A 23,649-nucleotide genomic window follows, 5' to 3' on the forward strand; every position below is an offset into this window, starting at 1 on the left:
CTCCTCCGCAGCAGGTCTCGAACCCGCGGCCCCGAACTTCGGCTTCCCCTCGCTTCGGCAGCCAGGGTCGCGGGGACCGCAGGCCAGGCCGGGCGTGACCTCTGGTGAACCGCGGCCGCTGTTTCCCACCCCTCGCGTCCCATCCTCCCTTCCCGTTTCACCCCGCCCCCTCCTCCTCCCCAAGCCTGACAGCCCGGGAGCTGCCAAGCTGGGCGCAGCCATGGGAAGAGGAGGCGGTCTAGGGAGCGGCGGCGGTGGCGGCGGCGGCGGCTGCTGCAGCAGCGGCGGATCTGCCAACACATCCAAGCCGGCCGGAGGCCCCCCGCACCCTCGGCCCCAGCGCGGACGCGAACCCGCGCTCTCAACCCGCAGGCGAGGCTCGAAGGTACTAGAGGGGGTTCCGGGAGTCGGGTTATTTTCCTCCTGTTGAGCCAGGGCGCCTGGGAGTGGACCCTGGGACGCCAGTTGTTTATGAAAATAGGCATCTGTCTTATGTATTTGCAGATAGTTTTTCCTGGGTGACTTGGGGGTTGGCTGTTCTCTCTACTCGCGAAGTTGTTTTCTGCTAGTGGGTTGTTGTAACCCGATCCACGCAATGGACGTGTGTGTGTGTGTGTGTGTGTGTGTGTGTGTGTGTGAAGTTGGTGGGGGACGGCCGAGAGTTGGGGGCGACAGGAGAACCATCCTACGCTGGCGCTTGCTCCCACCGGTGTTTGCAGTGCCCGGAGGGGCTTCCTCTGAAGATAGTTTTGATGTAAAAGTTTTGTGAGTGTTTCTGTTTGACATCATCAGCTGGGCCGTAGCAGGGACACTGAAGCTGCCGCTGCTGAGCGGGGAGAGGTCCTGGGAGGCGCGACCGAAGGAGAAGGGAGGTCGTCGGGCTACACTGTGCGCGTCTACACTGCGCGCTCCTCCCAAAAGCGCACCGCCCTTTGCGGCGTCTGTGGCATCTGCAGCCTTGCACTGGCACCCGCGGAGCTGGGGTCAGTAGAGTCACGGCCACTGGTCCCCATGAGCTGGGGTGGGTGGAAATTCTGGCGAGTCGAGCTTTCCCAGCCCTGGAGATATTCGTGGTTATGAAATCAACCAGGCTCAAAGTTTTGACAGAACTGCCCGAGGCTTGAGGGCTGCGGTGAGTGGGGTAGCCGCGTGTGTGGGGACAGGGCGCCGGCGGTGCGCAGGGGGTGCCAGGCAGGGTCACCCGCATGCGGGTGTGTGGGGAAGTCTATTTGGGGGCGAGTGCGTTATATGTAACCCAGAGGGGGACGCTTGCTGGGGGCGGGCTGCGGGAGTCGGTGACCTGGCGAGGGTTATGTGTGCGGAATGGGTGTACGTGTGCGCGTGTGTGCGCCTGGAGGGGGGGGGCGTGTCGGCGCCTGAGCCAGTAGGGTGTGCGGGGGTGTGAGGGAGTGGGAGGAGGCCAGAGAAGTGCCGCCCGTCTGTTTGTGCAGCCGGTAGACCTTTGAAGGGACAGGGAAAGGTAACGGGAGGCCCGAGGGTTGGGAAGTCGCAGGAGTTCCTGCATAGGATTTAAGCACCATGGACTTTAAAATTCTAAACCCGTTGCCTTTGAGGGGCAGAGGTCTGGGGGTAGAGGTTTCTGGAACTCTCAAGAGACCTGCATAGGGGGTGAGGGTTCTACGAGATATGTGTATATGTGGATACAGAATCCTGGAGACCCGGACTCAAGTTGGAGCTGCAGATCTGAGATTCCCAGGGTGCTGCTGTCCATAGTCTAGAGACTAGATGGTCTTTGGGATATTTACTCTTAGGCTCCCTGGTGCCTGTGCCTGGGAAGGCACTCACCTTTCCTCGCAGATATTGTGGCAGCTCTGTGCCGGGAGCAACTGGTGTTCTCCTCTAGTTTCCACCTAAGGTCTCTCTGGAAGTCTTTTTCCCTGGAGTGTGTGTCAGGGATAGACCTTGGAGGTAACTAGTATTGAAACATTTCCAGAAGTTAAAATGCTAGGTAGAGACAAAATAGAATAATTGAGCAAACAGAGTTGTTGGTTCCATCTTTTCTGTGTTTGAGGATTCCGTTTTCTTTTGAGAAAAGCGAAGCTCACTTATCTCAGATTAGATTTCAGGGGGTCTCCAGTTGTTTATGGTTGAACTTTAGATGGAGTTAGAAGGATGTGTTTTAGCCCAGAGACCACTGGAAAACATCATTTGTAGTGCAAGCATGTCTCATCCCTCATCTTCTCCCACTCTTGGAAACCTTTTGCTTTACATTGGTCGAAGAAAATTTGGTGAGTCGACACTCAGCTTTTTATTTGGAGTAAATATATCACAGTGAAATTACAGTTTTGGTCTCCTGAATACCATGGAAAGCCAACACTTAATGGGCAAAGGTGTGAAATGAAAGTCTATAAGTGCAATGACAAAGTAATGACACGAATGCATTTTTTTTTTTAAACCAAGTATAACTTTGCCTTGCAAATATTTGTTCTAGGGAGTTTAGGGCTACGTTTTTGATTATTACTTTTTAAACAGCAGACTTCACATCGTAAACCACTTAAAAATGGATACTAGCCTTCTCTGTGCTATCTCTGGCGCCTGTGTTAACAGATGTTTATGGTGCTTGGTAACCTATGGGATTGTCATGTTGAGTATCTTGTTAGCTCAGGACATGTTTATAGCATAATGTAATAAATGGAGTCGCAGTTGCAGCCTGCTTCTGCCAAGTGCATAAAGCACCCCAGCATGAAAACAAATCTTGAAGGCTCTCCAACTTGGCGAGCCTTTTTGGTTATCTGTTGGTAAGCATTATTAATGTAAAAGTAAATCTGAGTGACAGGGAGAATATGGGACAGTAAATTGTTGAGCTTAGAAAAAAAGAAGGCATGGGTTGTATTTTTTAAATCTGCTATTTGAGAGCTAAAGCTTCTCTGTCATTCCACTGGTAAATTTCACAATTATGGAGATGTGGTTTGCTTTTAGAGAACAAATTTTAAAAAATTGTCAACAGTAAAAAATAACTTCTATTAATTAGTGTGTCTACATGTGTCAATACAAACCATCACCTCTTCCTTCTTAAAAAGAAATCTATAATCTCTGCTGTAGTGATTTAAATAATATGAGTGTTCAAATCACCTAATCACTTTTTGAATCTTGAATTGTTAAGAATTGAAATTTGACAAGATAGGAGTCAGCCTTCCACTAATTGTGTAAACGAGGCAAAACAGGATGTCTTTTTGGCAAGTGACTTTTTTTCAACTTGGAGCAGTATAATGTAAATAATGTGCCCCATAAAATGATTGACTGGGATAATAACTAACTTTAGAGTTAGCTCTCTATCAGGTGCATGAAATTCTACTTCAACATTTCTCCCTATAAATAGGCCAGTCTGCCTTTTCTTGGACATAATCAGATGGGAATCTTGCTTCTCCATTGGCCAGTCCATTCCAGGAGAGATCATTTTTAGAAGGTTCTGCCTTGTACTGAATCAACATTTTCTTCCACCCATTGGCCTACTGTTCAGTTGCCGGAGTCACACACAATGAATCTAATCCCTTTTCCCTTTAAGTAGTGTATTTGAAAGCAAACATTATGCTTCTTCTTCCTAAATTCCTTTTTTGCCTATTCTTGCAGCCTTTCTCACTCACTGTGGGGTCCCACCCTCTCTACCCTGACCACTATGCCCTAGATTCCACATTCTCGCCATTCTTCCTAATGTGTATTATCGAAAACACTGGTGTGAAACCCTTAGTTCTGGACTCTGCATCTATTAAGGCAGTTTAATATTTATGAGCTTTTTTAGCCATCTCTCCAATTTCAAGTCTATAAACAAGATAACTCATTTTTTCAGATTATTAATCATCCATAGTCAAAACATGATAATAGTTTCCAAACATTTTTTCATGTCTGAACTTTTTACAACTGGATGGAAAGTATAATACTGTGTAGGTTTGTTGCATTCTACATGCAATGAAAGTGGCTACTTAATTTCTCTCTGTCAAGGAATACCAACCCCCAAAATACCAGATGTAGAATGTTTTGAAGGCAAGCAAATTGAGGCTGCACATTATCGACAGGTAGAGCCTACTTTGTGAGATGTTCTTTTCATGGACCTCATTGTGTTTGCTTCCATAAGCATGAATCAGTACTCGCAATCAAGCATTTAATTGAATGTTTTTTCTATCCAGCTCACAGAGAATATGCCATCTGGCCCTAAGTGAGGTGAAAGTACATGAGACAGAAATGCTTCCTCAGGCAACTAGGATTTAAGTTGTACATACAGGACATGACTGAATTCAACAATCTGGTTCTAGAAGTGAATAGCCTGCTCATGCCCCAGGGAGGTCTAAAGCAGGTATATCACAGCATCAGTACTAAGAGAAGTTCTGGCCTCTTGTGTGTCTGGATCCAAGTCTGATAAAAACTCTGATGCTCCTCAGATACCAAGGCCTAGCCTTTTTAGAGGAAAGAAGCAAAGCTAATGTATACACAAGAGAGGGTGTGGTTCAAAGGCAAGTACTTTGGGGCCCATTCTGTAGTTTGAAACTGACCTTTACCACTGGACATGCAGATTGGCTTCTTTGAGACTCATTTTTCTCCTCTGTGAAAATTATAATTCCTACCACCCAGGGCTGAGGTATTTACAAACAACCTCTGTAACAGCCTGTACTACATGTTAGAATCCACCTGGTATGATTGATTTCTCTTTTATGTGTCTGTCTGAGGCTTCCCAGCTAAATTATAAGTTTCCTCTGCCATCAGCTCAGAATCTGCCACAGCTGAGACTCTTCTGTCTTCTTGCTAGAAATGTTGATGGTTGGTGATGATAGCAATGCTTTTGTTTTTGTTTTTGTTTTCAGCAAGTCTGGGTATGAGAGAAATGATTATTTTTCTTGGCAAAGCAAAAAAAACCTAACCTATAATATATACTGACATCTTGGCCTATCAGAAGCCCCTACTTTATGTACAGAATGTCAATAAGGACAAGGGGCCAATGACATTCTAGTGTCTTAGATAACATTGTCCATGCTGTCCCTCCTGTGTGTGTGTGTGTGTGTGTGTGTGTGTGCAATGAGATTCCTCACTCATCCCTTTGCATATTGCATTGACTCTTTTACTATATTCTGTTCCCATACAAAGGGAGAAGATAATCAATGATAAATTACATTCTTTAAGTTAAAAACTTATTTCATTACTCCCTCCACCCCACCCCCACAAATTACAGCTGACCCACTGACAAGTGCTTGGACATGCAATTTCCAAACCAAAGTTCTACTTTGATGCAAGAAACCCACAAGCTAGGATAGCATAATATAAAATAATAGTAAACTAGGTGTCAGGAAACCTGGATTCCCTCTAAGTCTCGCCTCTAATTTATAATTTCTGCAAACTACTTAATCTTCTTTCTTTCATGTTGGAAACAAATAGACAACAACAACAACAACAACAACAAAAGATATTAAACAAGATGACTTCTTAGGAGTCTTTTCAAGGCTGTGATTTGAATCCATCTTATTATTGAATTTCTTTTCTCAGCTCCTTTGGTACTTTGCGTGAACTTCTCTGAGAATACCTATTTCATTTTAGTTTCATGGTCTACTTTTTATATATCTGTCTTCCTTGCTGGGCTGTGAGTTTCTCAGGAACAGGAAATAAAGTTTATTCATTTTTATATTTTTCCACTCCTTTGAATGTAGATGTGAGAAGAGTCTTAGTTGAATTAATGGGGAATGCTTTGGACAGTTGAGCTATACTTTATATCACTCATTTAACATACGACAATTTTGGATATAAGCATTAAGACATAGTATTTGCTTATTTTATTCTCTCATCATTAATTTTTTTAAACAATTAAGTAAAACAGATAAAAATGTAATTACAACTGCACTTCCAGTTTCCATTCTGAAACAATTCCAGCTTATCATGGTCTAATACAGAAAGCTTTTCTGAAGCGGTTTTCTTTTATTGTTGTTTTTGCTTTGAGCTAAAGATATTTCTATGGTGAATACCAGACTTAAAAGAATGACAGAGAGTATCATTGTCTAGTCACAACTTCTTTCTTCAGTGCTTCTCTCTACCTTCTAATATAGGCAAATGAAGCCCTAGATCAGGCACCAATTTTACTTAATAATGATTCATAAGAAGGCAGTGATTTTGTCAGAAATTGTCGGGCTGTGTGTTTTTAATCAGCATTTAAACTTACCTTCAAATACTCCATTCCAAAATCAGTAGATAATTTCTTCTGCAGAACCCTTACAACTTCCAGATGTGTTTACTGCTTTGATTAAGGCTTGCTTCTTTTGTTGCTGAGTAGACTTCCATATGTTTTCTTTAGAATAATATCATTATAATCCCAATTAATTGTATTTCTTAAACTATGAATTCATTTAAACATGAACAAGTCTATCTCAAGCTGGCCAGGTTTCTAAGTGAAAGGATATCCTGGGGAAGAAGCTCTCTTCCCAGAGATTCAGCACAAGTGGTGAGAATACCCTGCCTGATAAAGCCCACATTTAGCGTTAGAGTACCAACAAGTTTTGCAAGTTGAATAGGTATTTTTATGTGTCTATGATGGACAGCCTGCTATGATAGACATTTGCTGTGGTAACTCCTTGGTTGTTTCCTCATTTGTTTATAAAATGAAACAAAGTAGTGTATAATTCAAAAACTTAAAAGAAGCATCCCTCTCTTTCCATTGGTATATATTAGACATATGATAAAGTTAAGAGTCATATTTTTTTCTCACTTGAAATGTACTTTATCATATTAAGCATCATATCCATCTTTTTTTAATCTTTAAGTTGCCATATTAAAAAAATAGAGAATAACCATTACAAAACAGTTGTACATGTCCCCGAGAGACAAAAGATGCTTAAGTAATGTAGTAAATAGCTTGACTTGAATTCGATCATGGCTGATGAGAAATCTGGTCAGACTTCCAGTTTGATTGCCATTGGTCAGGCGAGCAGCCTTTGTCCTTGGTCAGTATGATGACTTGATCCTAATTCACCCTATAAACTGCTTTTCTGGAAACCTTCAAGCTATGTTATTGTTATCCCAGAAAACCTCCATTTGGCAAAGCAAAGAAAATAATAGTCTGGCAAGGCATATGTGCATGGTAAATTGTGTAAACAGTCCTGAAGACAGAGGTTCTATAATGGCTTCTTCTCCAAGGGGTAGAAGAAGATACCAGAATCCCTGGGCAAGATGACGATGAAGAAAAGATTCCATTTTTATACCTAGCAAGTCAGAATAAAGAAAGAGGAGCAAGATGAAGAGGAATGATTTCTTTCACATTAGCAGTCAGTGTAGCATCTTGTTTCCCTTGGAGACATTGAGAAAACAATGCTTGTCTTTTCATAGATGTTCAATAAATATTTTATTGATGACCTTAGCATCTAATAAACCACAGACAGAAATCGACGTGTTGACATGAATTATGTAGAGAGTTGGAGGCAAAGGGATGTGGATATGATGATCAGTTGATAACTAGGACCTAAGCTCATAAATTCAAATTTGGTATTATTCTCTTTAGATTAACGATAGCACCCAAACTTGATGATCAGCTTCCCAAGGTAGCTCCTGCACAGGCCTTGGAAATGTAGAAGTTTTTAATACTTGAAACAATAGGGAGATGCATTTTGAATTTTTCTGTAGGACTCAGTAGGACTTGGGAAACATCCAGTTTGTCACCTCTTAGTATACCTCTCATCACAGAGCACGAAGCTTTAATTACTTTGCTTTTGTCCTATGAAGTTTAATGTTTTTGTTTATTTATTACGGTACATATATGGTACATGAGAATAATCATGTCATCTGAAAAGTACTATGAAAACCACTTGGGAAAAGATGAGAGTAAATAAGATTTATTAGCATAGGGGATGTAAGTTTGGCCAAGCTAGTGGTATTTAGGGGATCACTCCGAAAAATCGAAGACAGAACACATATTTTTTGAGCTCTTACTGTGTTTCTGGGAATGTGCTAGACACTCTGGGGAATATAAAAGTAGTATAAGACATGACCTGTGACTTTGGGACCTGGTATTCAAGCTAAGAAGGCAATACTTATAATGTACATGGTGTGATTATGGAACAGTTGACAATTACACAATTTAACGAAAAATTCTATTACAGACTGTAAATGCTATGTTTATTTAGAAAGAAGGAAGATCTGTTTGTGCTGAAGTATTTAGGGGAAGATTTATGGGCAAAGTGGCTTCTGAGGCCAGGACTTAAAATATTGTAAATTTTTTTGATAGACATTTTGTGCAAGGGGGTTGAGAACCGGGCACCAGGAAGCATATCTGGAGCTCAATGGACTAACCTGTAATAGAAGAGCAGGAAGGGTGTTTCAGGCTGTGGATTTGTTTTCCACTGGAAGCCCTTCTCATTGCCCATTATGGATGCTGCATATAGGTCCATCCCTCAGGCAGGGCTGTTGGATTGTCCTCCCTGAGCCTAGTCCTTCCTAGAGGGAGGTGACGGTTGCAGGGTGTCTCTGCATACTTCTCTTGTATGAACATAATATAAATTCAAATACATTCAATTTTAAAACTTCTTTCTATAACAGTATTCCAAGAGGTTTATTAAAGATGCCAACAAATATGACTTCCTTTCAAGAATATGACCTTTATAGATGCCATAATGGTAGACTTGGCCTGGAACTGTCTCCTCCGCTCCCATTTCCCTGCCTCATGCTAATACTGACAGTTTTGGCCTAAGAGAGCCACAGGGCCTCATAGACCATGAGATCATCCACCAGTGATTCTCAACCAAGTACAGCCTCTCTGCTAAGCACCACCTAGGGGCATTTGGAAATATGGTTGTTACAAAGACTGGAAAGAGTTATGGGTTTTTAGTGCCTAGAGTCGGGATGCGAAATTTCTGTAATGCCAGGAGCAGTCCCACACGAGGAAAAATTACACTTCCTCAGATGCCAGTGGCCCCCTATTGAAAATTGAGTCCAACATCCTCACTTTATTTATGTGAGGAAATGGGAGTCCCTGAGAAATGACAAGACTTCCCTAGGGTTAAACTCCACTATGACAGTGAAAGATTTACAACCCAGTTCTTTTAGCTTTCTTTCAAGGGCTCTTTTTGCTATACCACATTCCTACCCATAAACATTGACTGGAACCATGGACTAGCATGTTGTCTATCTCTGTCATTCATATGTGAGGGTAACAGTTAGTTGTGTTAACTGAGCAAGTTGTGAATTGAGACAGGTGACACTTGACCAGTAGTTCTTTTCGCTGGGAACACACAGAGATTTGCCTCTGAATTAAGGCTGGCAGATGCCCTCTGATGTGTCAGTGGCTGTGAAAACCTAAAGGTAGGTTGACATTCCGGAAGGGGCATGGAGTAGGCTTTGGAATCACACAAATCTGGCTTGTCTGATGAGATTTGAATCCAGTTCTGCCATTCACCACCTTTATGACTCTCAACAAGTTAATTAAACTCTCTGAGCTTTATCTGCAAAATGGGGATGGTGAGTCTTACTTCACAAGGCTGTTGTAGTTTAAATGAGTCAAAACAGTGCCTGGCACATATGGGACACACGAAAAGAGAGAAGTCCCTTTTGAGAGGCTCTGAGAGAGGAAACTTAAAACCTTCACCCATAAAAGATCCCTTAGATACCAACTGCCACTTCCCCCTCCCCGCCTTCTTTCTTTCCCAATAACCCAAAGTTAGGGCTTTCATGAGTCCCTAAGTGTTTCTTTAGTTTGTGTTACCAAGACCCCAGTGTTAGAGTCCATCTGCTTGCGTGCACTGGCCCCAAGAAATGCATGAGCAGGAGTTCGCAGTATAGAAAGAAAAATAGTTTAATATTGAATTGACTGATCTGAGGATGGGGAGCTTATGTGCTAAATACCTGACTTCGCAAGGGCGTGGTGTGCAGGTTACAGGTTATGGAGGGTAAAATCACAAGACACTTGGGTTAGGGTATTTGGAGTCATAGTGGGAGCTGATTGGTTGGAGGCAAAGTAAGGGTAATCAATCATTTCTTTAGGTCTTGAGGACAGTTTTGACGTCTGCTCCTGCATCCCTCTGTCCTTTCTCATGGGAAAGTAGCCACCTGAAACATAACTTACGTCAAGATGTTGTCTTTCTCTGGATCTTGTGACCACTAGTCAGGTTCAGGCTTCTATGTTCTGCTGCCTCAGAGGTTGCTGAGTATTGGGGGGAAAGGCTAGGTCTCTGAGGGGAAGAGACAGAGATAGAGAGATGATTTCTAGAGCTAGGATTTAATGCTAAATTTAATCAAAGTCATAAGGACTCTCAGTTTCATTTATATTATTGAAATTTCCCTTCTTCAGAGGAGTACTGCTGCCCAGAGATTAGTTTCTTGTGACTTCTCTGTCATTGTGCCTAGACTTGCCATACAACAGAAGTGGAAGGTATATCCACATGATTATTGATGACTTATGAAGTTTGGATTTAAAAATCAATACTAAAAGACATTCCTGGATATATATGTTTGTCAGAGAGATTTCTGTCTGCTAGCAATGGGAGACCCTTTTCAACAGGGTGATACTTTGAGCAAGTTAACGGACAATCAAAAGTTGACCAGTTGAGGTGATGGGGATTGTTCCTTGGTAAAGAACAGCTTATGATTACATACTGTAAGATATGAGAACCTAGAGGAATGCCTACAAAAATCAGGAGTGTTTTGGTCCCATTACAGTAACCTCCCACCAACCATGTCATGCTATTGTATGACCCTGTTTTATTTTCTTCGCAGCACTTATCACCATCTAATATTTTTGTCCATCTCCACTGATAGAAATGTAAGCTTCCTAATAGTAGGGACCTTTTCTATTTCGTTCGCTTTATACCCCATAGAAAATCCTTGGTAAGTTCTGGTTGAATGGACGAATGTGCGCGTTTTAGTAGTCACTGGCCATTTTTGTTAGCATTCTAACATCTATTTCCCTTCCACACATCCAAAAATGTGTGGCTTTCATGTGTCAATTCCCAGTTTATTTATAATTTGGTGCAATTTTTTTCATGGTATGGAGCGAAGAGCTCTTTCTAAGAACCAAAAATAATTCAGGATAGCTATATCATCTCCCTATAAAAGACCTTAAACGAATATATTTAGTAGCCTTTTCACTTTGTCAGCAAATATAGTTGGGAGTAATGTCTTGGTTTGGATTTCTCCCAGAAGCAGACAAGGATTCAGGTAAAAATTTATTTGGGAAAGTGAAATAAGGTAGGGGAAAGAGACAATAATGGGTGCATTATGAAGCAGTCGTAGCAATTGGCAGCTGGAGTTTGTAATCTTTCTGGGAAGATTTTGGGAGCACAGGAAAAACACATATCTTAGAGTCTTCTCACCCAAGGTGGAAGGAGTTTGAATATTTACTCATCAACTTTTCTCAGTCAGTAACTCCTGGGCACTAATGCTGGGCAGAGCAAAGAGGTCTCCAGATGCTGGAGAGAACCTGCAGGCACAGAGACGCAGGTGCTGGCAGTTAGAAATTAGGCAGTGTGAGGCCATACGGGGGAGGGGATATGGTTAGGGAAGGGACGAGCAACTTGCATTAGATAGTAATATGACTCTTTAAAATAGACTTTTTACTTAGGACTAGTTTCAGATTTACAGAAAAGTTGCACAAATGTGGAGTTCCTATATATCCCTTGCCCGACCTCCCCTAATGTTAATATCCATAATCATGGTATATTCATCAAAACTAAGAAATAAGCATTTGTACAATACTATTAACTAAATTCTAGACTTTATTCAGATTTTCCCTTTATTCAGGTATTTCCATTAATGTCCTTTTTCTGTTTCCAGATTCAATCCAGGCTATATCACATTGCATTTAATTTTACAGTTTTTAACTACTGTGCATATGCTCTTTTATTTCGGTCCTCTTATATGTTTAACTATAACTACTCTTTATAACTAGATAGCAAATTCCATGAATGAAAATACAGTAACGTTGACATCCAGCATCATATTGGACATGATATGTTCTCAAAACAAAACGAATATATCAAGGCAACAATAAGAACAAAACTTTATTCACTAGGCATATGTGTAGCTGAGCCTCCACAGTGTGATGCCTTAGAAGAAATTTGATTTCTAACATGTGTCCCGAACATCAAATGTGAAGGAGGACCCCCTAAACCAGACATGACCCAGTCCGTTCAATGTGCACTGTTTGTGCATGTCACACTTAATCCTGCTAACTGTGAGTCACGTAGCCTTGAGTGCCTTCAACAGATGAATGAGACTCAGGGATGCTAGGTCACTTGCCCAGGGATTCACAGGTGGTAAACGACACAGTTGAGGTTAAAATGTGTTTTCTGACTTTGGAGCCTATACTCTTATTACTGTTCTCAACTCCTGCTCTTCTCCACTTGCCCAACCCCTGTCGTTGGTGCCATTTTGATAGGCATGCAGTTTTTGACAAGTCTGTATTATCAAACTGCAACAGACGTGGGCACATGGTATATCTTTTAGTGAGCTGGATTAAGAGTTAACCTTGAATCTGTGGATCGTTTTCAAATCCTACCTACTATTGGTAAAATGTGTTATCTTGAAATCAAAATACATTGACCACAAAGCTCTTCAGAAAGTCGCCTGTACATATGCCCATAATCAAGTTTGATACAAGGATAATAAGAGTCTCGGAAACAAATATCTCTAAAGAGCAGGACATTGATGTTGTATAATAATTCAGATATTTTATTATTTTATAATGTGTTTGAGTTTGGATAGTCAACCTCCATTTCTCAGTCTTTTATGATTAGCATTTTGTTTGTGTTTTTGTTTTTTGTTTTTGAAGTGTTACATGAGGGATACGGAATATTCAAAGAAATCTTTGACTAATCTTTATACTCGCAATGACCCAAATGAAAATTACCTTTGGTTGCCTTGGAACTTGGGGCATGAAATTCAGAAAGAGAAATTCTTGTAAATTATTTGAGCTTCGACTCTGGGAAAATAAACAACATGGCTATCTGGGCTAACCAATGCTGAAATTCCTGTAACCTCTAATTCTAAATTCAGAAAAGAATAGGCTTTAAGGTTTTTCGTTGTTGTCGTTGATTTTTGCTTTGATTACAAGTTGTTGGAAGCCTAGAGTTAGTATCTAATAACACAATATATGTAAAACACAAATTATTGGCTCAGAATGAGATCTAAGTTCTAAGAAGATACAAAGACAATCATGTAAAAATGATTTTTTTTTTCTTAGAAGGAATAAGCAGGGATTGGCTGAAAGATGTTCCCGTCGTAAGCTAACATTTAGACTATCACATGTTTTTAAGGAGAAAAACCATGACCTTTTATGTGAAACTGTTTTCTTTACTTAAATGGCTATATTAAGTTGACATGGTTTTAAGCCTTTGTCTTTTTGTATATGTGATTACAGGCGTAATCTGTTAGTGTACATTTGTAAACTGTGCTCCAACAAGACCCCTCGGTGGCCTTGGGATGTCCAGAGGAGAGGGCTGAGCTGGCAGAGAAATTGGTCAGGCAGAGAAAACCAAGAAATGGCTTGACCTATGAGCTTTCAGGACCCCTTGAAAAGCTGAGTAAAATCACTGGGGAAGAGATTAAAATTCAACTTCGATTTATATCCTTCTTTTAAATCATGTAAAGTACAAACATGCTCCTGACAATTTAAGATTACGAGTGATAACCTACCAAACCGAATACTTCCTGAGTTTGCCCATGGCTGTACTGCGTACCTTTCCCCTGCAAACTGCTGTGCTTTGTCTACTCACAGTGATTCTGAGAAAATTTAAGTTGAAGGAACAGCTGCACTTCTTTAAAAAAGCAAGCAAAGATGCTTAAATCCATTATATATCTTTATATTGTATAGACTGCTTTCTGATTGCCTCTCTTTAGTAAACCCTCAAATTTCCAGGGGAAAAAGCACTTAATTTTTCTATGTCTGAGTTCAGATTTACTTTCAAAACTGCTAGATTGTAAACTCCTACAGGGCAAAGGATTATATTGTCTACTTTGTGGGAACTCAATAAATAGGTTGCTTCCCTAATTATCATTGTGTGGACAATATTGAGGAAGTGCTCATTATGACCAGGGGGCTATATCAAGTTCTTTTTTCATGTTCTATTATTTAATCCTACACAAACCCCCTGTGATCCATCTAATTGTACATTTGGTGAAACTATGACATGAGGAAGTTAAATAATCTATGCAAGGACCCTCATCTGGTAAGTAGCAGAGTCAAGATTCAAATGCAGATCTTCCTAATTCCAAATGCGTCTGACTCCCATACGTGTAACCACTGCTTGTGCACTGCTTTTAAAAATATGTCCAGAAACAGAGACTCATGGACATGGACAATAGACTAGTAGTGACCAGAGGGGAGGAGGAAGGGAGGATGGGGAGGTACACAGGATAAAGGGGGTCAAATATGTGGCAACAGAAAGAAATCTGACTATGGGAGGTGAACACATAGTATTTTACTGTTAAAAATATATATATATGTATGTATGTATGTGTGTGTGTGTGTGTGTGTGTGTGTGTATAAATGTCCACAAATCCTTTAGTTCTTCAAGAGGTGGAGTCCAAGTTCCTCCCCTTGAGTGTGAGTTGGACTTGGTGACTCACTTTTAATGAACAGAGTAAAGTGGAAGTGAAGATGTATGACTTTGGATACGAGATCCTTCGAAGGCACTGTGGCTTCTGGCTTGGTTGCTCCGTCTTTTGGATCATTCACTCTGGAGAAATCCAACTGCCATGTCTTGTGCTGTCCAGTGGAGAGGCCCACATGGAAAGGAAGTGAGGGAGTCCCACTGCCAGCATGGCATGGCGAATTCAGGCCTCCAGTCCAGTAGCCAATGTGAAACCGAAGCCTCTTGACAACAATCACCATGAGAATGACCTTAGGGGTAGAGCCCTCAGCCCCAGTCAAGCCTCAGAATGACTCTAGAGGCCCCACCCCACTAACAGCTGGCTGAAACCTCAGGGAAGACCCTGAGTCAGAACCAAGCCCCTAGACTGCGTTTTAAACTGCTAAGTTTTTGATTAATTTATTAGGCATCAATAGGTAACTAAGGCAGCCCAACACTGGCCTTGATCATTTTTTTAAAAAGAAATTATCTTAATTTCATTAAATCTTAAATTTTAAAATATTGATACAGCAAGGACATGCTGCCGAATGTAAGTAGTAAAATATTATGCCCAATTAACATAATATTTATAACGACTTCTCTGGGATTTGGGATTTTGTAATTCAAAGGACGACTGCTTTAAACATCCATGATTTAAAAAGGAAGGATATTAATAATAACCACATTGCTGAAGATAGCATTTTGAACTTTTGAAAAATCCTCATGGGCAAACTCAGGAAGTATTCGGTTTGGTAGGTTATCACTCGTAATCTTAAATTGTCAGGAGCATGTTTGTACTTTATATGATTTAAAAGAAGGATATAAATCGAAGTTGAATTTTAATCTCTTCCCCAGTGATTTTACTCAGCTTTTCAAGGGGTCCTGAAAGCTCATAGGTCAAGCCATTTCTTGGTTTTCTCTGCCTGACCAATTGTATTAACTCTGTTTTATAGCCACTTGCAGTTTAATAAGTGACTTGGACTTTGATTAATATCTTCTGAGCTTAAGCCCAAGAATTTGTATAAGACTTTGGGATATAGTACTGTAGTCTTAATTTAAAGATGGACCCTGAAAGCTGGAAGGAGATAAATTTGTGTCAGATTAAAGTACATGTATAGGTACTGAATTTGGGCACTTTAAGTCTTTACAGAAATGTATTTACATTTTCTCATGCGTTTACAAAGGGGTTTAAGTGAGTTAAGGAATTCATTCATGAAATGGATATGGCTAGTTCTTGTTTGGTATTCAGAATGAACGTAAGTAGAGATGCTGTTGAGAGGTAAAGTTAAAAAGGTCTTGTATATTTTCTTTGGATTAGTAAAATGGATGTCTCGAAGGTCTTTAAGGAGAGCTATGTGGATGTAGTGATGGAGGCAGAGGCCAGAATGAAGTGTCATGGGGAGTGGGTGGGAAGGGAGAAAAGGGAGATAGTGGATATATAAATAACTCAAGACATGTGGCTGTCAAGAGAAACGAAAGGTTAGAGCTGTAACTAGAGGAGGAAATAGAATTAAGGAAGGGCTTTCTAAAGATGAGAGACCTGTTTAAAGGTTGATGGAAAAAAGCCATGGAGAGAATGGGGGTGGGGTGAATCAAAGATAGAGCGAGGATGGATGATTCAATCATGCGGGATTCCTGAGAAGAGAAAAGTGGTTGGATCCCGAGGACAGCTGGAGGAATGGGAGAGAAGAGACATCCCTGCTCTTCCGTCCTCAGAGGACAGAAGGAGGGATGTGTACAGATGCCGAGCTGTGGTAGCTGCAAGTTAAAGGGGTTTCTGTTGATGTCTTCTATCGACTTTGGAAAACAGAGTGAGAGAGAGAAGGGGGAGGGCATACTGGAGAAGAAAGGAGGTGATTTCAGATATTTGAAAAGAGCAGAGAAAGTTTGAATGTGAAAGGGAGTAATAGTAAAGTTTAGTAGGATTACTAGTCATTACCTGAAGGCCCTGTTGAGGTTGATGATTCACAGTGGTATCACTGTTAAAAGTATTATTAGTATTTCGTCCTTTCTGGAGGTGTTCAGCAGTTTACTAGGCACAGAGAAAGTGAGATTATCTAGGTCTAAAATTTTGTCAGAGAGGCGGAATGAAAAGATGGCAGCAGCAAGTAAGTTTAGGATATTGGCATCAGCAAGGGAGCCATTGAAATGATAAGCCAGAAGAGGGAGTAAAGACAGGAGAGGGAGAAGGTAGAGTCTGTGTGAAGGTTGTAGTCCAAGCAGTTGATTAAACATGATGGAAGGACAGAAGTCAGTGATCAGAACAAGATGCCGCATCCCAAGATAATTAAATCTGAATCTCTGGGGGTGAGGCCCATAGAGTATTTAAAGCTCCCCAGGTCATTCCAGTGCTTTTTAAACGAGGAAATATGTTGATGTGATTGTTGATAAGCCCATGATGGCAAAAGATATTAACAGTGTCAAGATGAAGACACAATAGAGAAAGCAGTCAAAGAATTGTGCCTTTAAAATAAAACAGAAAAACAGAAAACCAAAACCACACATTTCCTTCTTCACAAATCCAAGTCATAGGCCTTACCCTCTTGCTCATTCTCTCTGATGTTAGAAGTCCAAGGCAAAGAAATGAATATCATTATGGAGAACATGGTACAATTCAGGACAAATGACCTAGGGGGCAGGTGCGTTGGGACTTGACTGATGAAAACGAATTAGGAGCATGGTGACTACGGTGTTTACTGCAGTCTCTTTGGCAGGACAACATTTTGGCTCACTTGACATTGCATGGTGTCAGTCTTTTTACAGAGGTCTGAGTGTGGATCTTGGGTCCCTACAAAGGGCCTGGTAGGCCCTCAGCCTAGATCCTTGGACTTGGCATCTTTATTACAGTTCATCATCTTGGACGGGGTTGAACTTATATTCATTGAAATCACATATGAAGGTACCTGTAATTCAGTGACAGTTACCTTCGTATGTAATTCAGTGACAAGGGTTATCAGTGCCAGGTTTTTCAGTTAAGAAAATTTACCTCTGTTCTTTCCATGTTAAATAAAAGTCCATTGTATAGTTAACTTTCAGCTAAGTAGAGTGCTTATGAAATGTATAGGGCTTATAGGCATACCTATCGCTAAAGAAAGCCCAGCAAATCTAGACACTCCCAACCCTAACCCTTAGCCCTTGTCTGTCATCCCATAAATTTAATGGACATTTATGTCATCCCATAAATTTAATGGACATAAGAAAATTCAAGTAGACATGAAGCACATTGTGAAAAAACTGGCATGTGTTATCAGTGCATGAGTCGGGTTCTCCAGAGAAACCGAACCAATATGATGTGCATATATATAGGAAAAGATTTATTTTAAGGAATTAGCTCACAAGGAAGCTCTCAAGTCCAAAATTTATAGAGTGGACTAACAGGCTGGAGACTCATAGAAGAGCTGATACCAAACTTCAGATCTGAAGGCCATCAGCTGCAGAATTCTCTTTTGCTCAGGAGAGATCATTCTTTTGTTCCATTTAGACCACCAACTGATTGGATGAGGCCCACCTATATTATGGAGAGCAATCAACTTTATTCACATTTTACCAACTTAAATGTTAATTTCATCTAAAAACACCCTCACAGAAAGAGAATAATGTTTCACCACATATGTGGGCACTTTGGTCCAGTCAGTTTGACACATAGAATTAACGATCACACCAACAGAGGTTATAGCACTGTCTTTGGATTCAACAACAATAATATTCAATCCAATTTGCCACATGTAGTGTTTAATATATGACAGATGCTGTGCAGAATAGACATACTACAAGTTGGTCTTCTTTTGTGAATGTAACATTTTAAAGTATATTTTTGGTCCTTTTTATAACACTGAGAATAGTTATGCAGACTGCTCAGTGCCAGCGACAAGAGACTTCATAATGATTTATTCGAAGCCAAAGTTTTATGAAGCAAGACTCCACAAGCAGTGAATAAATTTCCATTTGACAGTAGCTGCAAACATTAATCAGAAGATTCACTACTGTTTTCAGCTCAGACACCTGAGTTGGAGCAGAAGCAGCAGCCCTCACTTATCCTCCTTTAGTTCTATTACACCATTGCCAAAGAATCTTAAATAATTATCGTTCTGACCACTCACTTTCTCAAAAATCATTTTATTAGCCTACGGATTGATTTTTAGATTCCTTATCCTGGTATTCACAGCGCTGTGGAGTTACCGCAACTTAACCTATCCAGCCATAGATAGTAACTGAGCTTCAAACTGAACTACTCTTTTGCCCTCAAAATATCTCATTTGTTTCTGCCCAACACCTTCTGTTTATGTTGTTCCTTCCACAGGGGCCTCCCTCTCATTCTCTCATCCACTCATTCTGCTTATCGGTTGAGGCTGAGCTTAAATGCCACGATGTCGAACTCCACTCAGGCCCTTTCCCTGCCTCTGCTGCCTTTCCAGCTAGAATCTCTTCCTTTTCTTTTCCCTAGCAGTTTTTGGCACATTTACTAAGACTCTCATACTCTCTCCTATTTAAGTTTCTCGTAGACGTTGCCTCACTGTGTGTGGCCTGCCTTCAGGATGGCTGTGTACATTTTCCTCAGTAGCCTTGCCCAAGTACCTTGCAGCTGGTGAGCACTCCATAAGTTCTTGTTGAGAAAATTAAAGTAAGGCATGTAATGTATAAAGCCTCGTTATGATTTATTAATTTTATAGATGGGAAAAAAATTTGTTGACTTTTTACGCATGTCCTCCATAGTACTTAGCCATGCACCGGGCGGTGAGCCCATAGTGGGCGTTTAGTAATTAGCAATGGTGGTTTTATGCTGTATTTGATGGTACAGGTTTTAAAAGGCAACATTATTGCTGATGCACATTAGGAGGAGGGGAGGAATATGGTGCTTTTTAAAGTCTGGCAAATAGGAAAATGAATCAACCATGAGTCAGATTCATTGATGGAATTGTGCCACCATCAAGCTCTAAAGGATTGGTAGTGATGTCACTAGGAAATTGGTGGTGATGTCCCACTCTGAGAGCTCCCGTAGCTAGCTACATGCACTAAAAGAGCAGTGGGTGTGTGTTCTTCTGCTGGAAAGGACTTGGTGGGCCAGTCATCACTGTGGTTTTTTTTTTTGGTTTTTTTTTTTTTTTTTTTTTTTTTTTTAATTTATAAATTTGACATGACTCTGCTTTTCAGTTTTCTCTCATTTCTGGTGGTAAGTTTTCTGAAAATATTCTTGATTTCTCCTGATTTAAAGCACAGCAAAAGAGACTTAAGCAAATACTGAGGTATCTTCTGATTTGAAAAATATGCTTCAGTTCAGTCAACCTTTACTTATATGTCAGAGAGAGTGCTGAATAGGGAGTGTCTGACTTAAGTTCAGTATACTTTAGAGAAGAGAACAAAGTTTTGTGTGTTTTAATGTATTTTACGGTCTTTCTTGAGATATAGTTGGCAAATAACATTGTGTAAGCTTAAGATATGCACCATGTTGATCTGATATATGTATCTTTTGTGAATTGACTACTGCATTGGTGTTAGCTAGTGCATCCACTATCTCACATAGTTACTTTTGTATGTGTATGTGTGTGGGGAGAACATTTAAGATCTACTCTACTAGCATGTCTCAAGTATACAATATAGTATTGTTAACAGTACATTAGGTCTCTTATGTACATTTGTCTTTTAACTAAAAATTTATACTCTTTGACAAATATCTCACCATTTCACCTACTTCCCAGCCCTCAGTAACCACCAGTTTACTCTCTGTTTCTATGAATTTGACTTTTTTAGATTCCACATATAAGTGAGATCCTGTACTATTTTTCTTTCACAAGAGAGACTCACAGTGGGGTGGTCGAAGCCAAAGTATTAATAAGCAAAACTACCACAAATACCTACAGACTTACTGTGGATAGAAGTCATTGTTGCCACAGGAGGAAGATCTGCCCAGGAAACCCAACTTTGTCTGCTTACCTACACAGGTGGGGCAGCAGCAGCAGCAGCAGCAGCAGCAGGTGCTTTTTTTCAGCCAACCTGTGTTCTGTACTGAGTGCCTGCATGAGTCAGGCCCTAGGGAGGCGATGAGAAGCAGACATGGGCTTTGGGAGCACACAGCCTGGAGGCATTTATTTTTTATTTTTTTATTTTTTCCCCGTGTCTTTCTTTTTTTTTTTTTTTATATTAAGTTTATTGGGGTAACATTGGTTAATACAGTTATATAATTTTCAGGTGTACATTATAATTTGACATCTATACATTCTATTGTGTGATTACCACCCAAAGTCCAGTTTCCTTCAGCACAGCCTGGAGGCATTTAACTTCACTCACAACTAATCCAACGGCAGGCAGGAGACACAAAGGCAGCAAAGATTACTCTTGCAGGAGTCATGGAAGGCTTCCCAGAAGGTGTGCCATTTGAGGTGATTCTCGAAAGTTCTTTAAGAGTCTGTCAGGCATAGAAAAGGGGAAAAGGTGTCCTTAAAAGGGACAACCCAGAAGCATGGAAATACAAGAGAGTATGATGTGTTAAGGAAATGATAAGTGATTCGAAGTGGCTGGAGCAGAGGATGTTTGAGGATAGGTGAAGGGAAATGAGGCTGAAAAAGTAGATGGGGCTCCTATGTTGTGTCAGGGATCTTGGACTTTTTCTGGGGCCCAGCAGGTAGCTGCACCAGAATTTCTTATGCAGGTAAGTGACACTATCAGATTTGTTATTTTAGAAAGGTGACTCACTATGGAGAGAGACGCTTGGATTGTGTTGACAGATAGAGTGGAGATATATCTTTAAATAATAAACCAAATGAGCAATAACTTGATCATCCTGCACAATAAGTAGGATTTTGCCAACATCTTCATAGAATGAAGGGAAGCCTGTATTTATCACCAAATCTTTTGAGATGTAAATATAACACAACGCTATATTCCATCTTTGAGGACAGTCATCCCCTATAGTGTGTGAAGAGGACTACTTCAAGTGTGGACAGACAAGTGAATGCAGCAGTTCTCTGTCACAGGCAGTCAAGAAACCACACAGGATATTTAAGCTATGGCTATTGGTATTGGCAAGTGTTCAGCTCCAGGGAAAATAAATATACGGAGCTAGTGGTAGTGATAAGAGAGACATAAATGGAGTTTTCTATTCCTTTTTGTTCTGTTCTTAGGAAAGCAAGTTTTAAACTTAATGAGATGGGTTCTTGTGAGCAGCTTGCTGTTCCTTCACTTACTGTTTATGGTTCTTTGTCAACAGTGATCTAAGGGATCCTCCCATTAGATAGCTGAGACCTCATAATTTGTTTCCTCTGAATTGCTTCTCATCACTGACATGTTTGGGATTTTTGAGCTCTCGTGGAACTTTATTCCTAAATAAAGAAATAGAACTTTGAAAATCCTAAAGTCATTCATTGACCAAGTATTTATTGAGGCACTGCCTCACCTCATTGGTGAGGGAGAGACTCATAATTTGCCTTCATGGAGTTTACAGTCCAATGTGAATGTTGCAGGATTGTAACTGGATTTAGGAAAAAAGGACTCTGGCATCAAAAATTAAAATTTCTGCTGATCTAGCATTTGAAATATTTTACAAACTATATATATTGAAGCCCAAACTCCAGTTCATTGGCAAAAAAGTAGCATTTATATTAGAGTTTTGCTAACAGCATGTTGGGATAAGAACTTGTATTTCTCTCCTGCTAGCTGCAGGTTGCTTTAATCTTTGGACCACTGTTTCATCATCTGTGAGATTAATAGGCTAACTAGATTCGTGGTTTTTAACTCGGGTTGCATATTAGAATCACCTAAAAGCTTACCCATGGCCAACTATATCAGAACTGCCTGCCATTGGAGGAGGAGGCAGGCACGTATATTTTTAAAACTGCCAAGCGGCTCTGTTCTTTTTTTTCCTTTTAAGCCAAGGCCGAAATTCACTGTACTGGGTTGGAGGGCCCAAGTGAAAATCTGTGAGTTTTCTCAGCACATAGGTACGGAGCTTAATTACTTTTATTTTTTAATTCCCGCATTTGAAAAAAAATTTCCAATTTTTCTTGGAAAAAAAATGAAAAGATTGGGCAACAATTGGGCTTTTATTTCTGAGTGGCAAAAATTCAACAAAGCAAACCACAGTTTTTTCAGGGCCCACTTCATTCATTTATATTCCTTCCTGGCTCATTCGTGGAACTGAACTAAATTGTCTTTAAAAATTCAAATTATTTGAATTGCTTGTTTCCAAAGACAAAAAACCAATGGCAAACAAATGACACCTTTATCTATAAACTAGTTGCTATATGAAATCAAAGGAAAGTTAATCTTTGAAGGTGCAAAAATCCCAGGGTCCTGTAGAGGGGAGATAGAGCTTGTTAACAATAGAAACCCCCAGACCACTACTAGAGGACACACGCTGGGGAAGGGGGGTGCTGTCAAAGGGAGAGAGGTGGCAAAGGATTAACTCATATTCTGGGGATTTCTAATGAAGCTCCTCTTCCCCTTTCTCATTCTTTCCTGTTTGAGAGCTGGATCATTAGTTGGGATATGATTGGCTTTCCCTAGGGATCAAAAGGCCATTTTCAGAGATTTGCTCGCTTCTTCCTGTTCTTTGCAGTGGAAGGCTCCTGAGGTTCTTACCCTCCTCCCCCTGCTTCTTGCTGTGTCTGCCTGAGAGCAAATACCTGGGCGGGCGGGAGGACTGCTTTGTGTGGTTAATTGGCAGCTGCTTGGCATGAGATTTAAGTGGGATATATTTGAATTAATGGGATTTTACTTCTTACACTTTGAAAATATGTACTTAATTTCTGTAGGACCTCTTACCCGAAGTGAATAATCCTTTGTGCCTTGCTCTATTAAAAAAATTTACACTATCAACTTTATGATGTTATATATGATGACGGTAATAAAAATGATTAATGAGCCCAGAGTGTTCCAGGTGCTTTACGTAGCTGTCTAATTTATTCCTCACAACTCTCTTATGAATTTGGATGGGATTATTTCTGTTTTATAGTTGAGGAACACTTAGGCTCAAAGCAGTTATTTGATTTCCATATTTTCAAAGCTAGGGTGAGATCTATTGTATAACCAGACCTCTGTTTAGCAGTTTTTGGTAAATTCAAATGTGCATTGGTTTTGCCGAATACAAGGCACAGTGTTATATATT

At 40.5% G+C, this 23,649-nt stretch overlaps 1 protein-coding gene across 1 annotated transcript in view; it reads left to right on the top strand.

Annotated features, from left to right (window-relative positions):
* The first annotated feature begins 316 nt into the window (after window positions 1–316).
* The window catches only part of GHR (growth hormone receptor), a 219,614-nt gene continuing 196,281 nt past the window's right edge, over window positions 317–23,649 (top strand). The window contains exon 1 of the mRNA XM_025052160.1: window positions 317–385. The gene's annotated coding sequence lies outside the window, so the exon portion shown is untranslated. The remainder of the gene's footprint in view (window positions 386–23,649) is intronic.

The sequence above is a fragment of the Pteropus alecto genome, unplaced genomic scaffold, assembly GCF_000325575.1.
Source record: "Pteropus alecto unplaced genomic scaffold, ASM32557v1 scaffold338, whole genome shotgun sequence".
Taxonomy (NCBI): domain Eukaryota; kingdom Metazoa; phylum Chordata; class Mammalia; order Chiroptera; family Pteropodidae; genus Pteropus; species Pteropus alecto.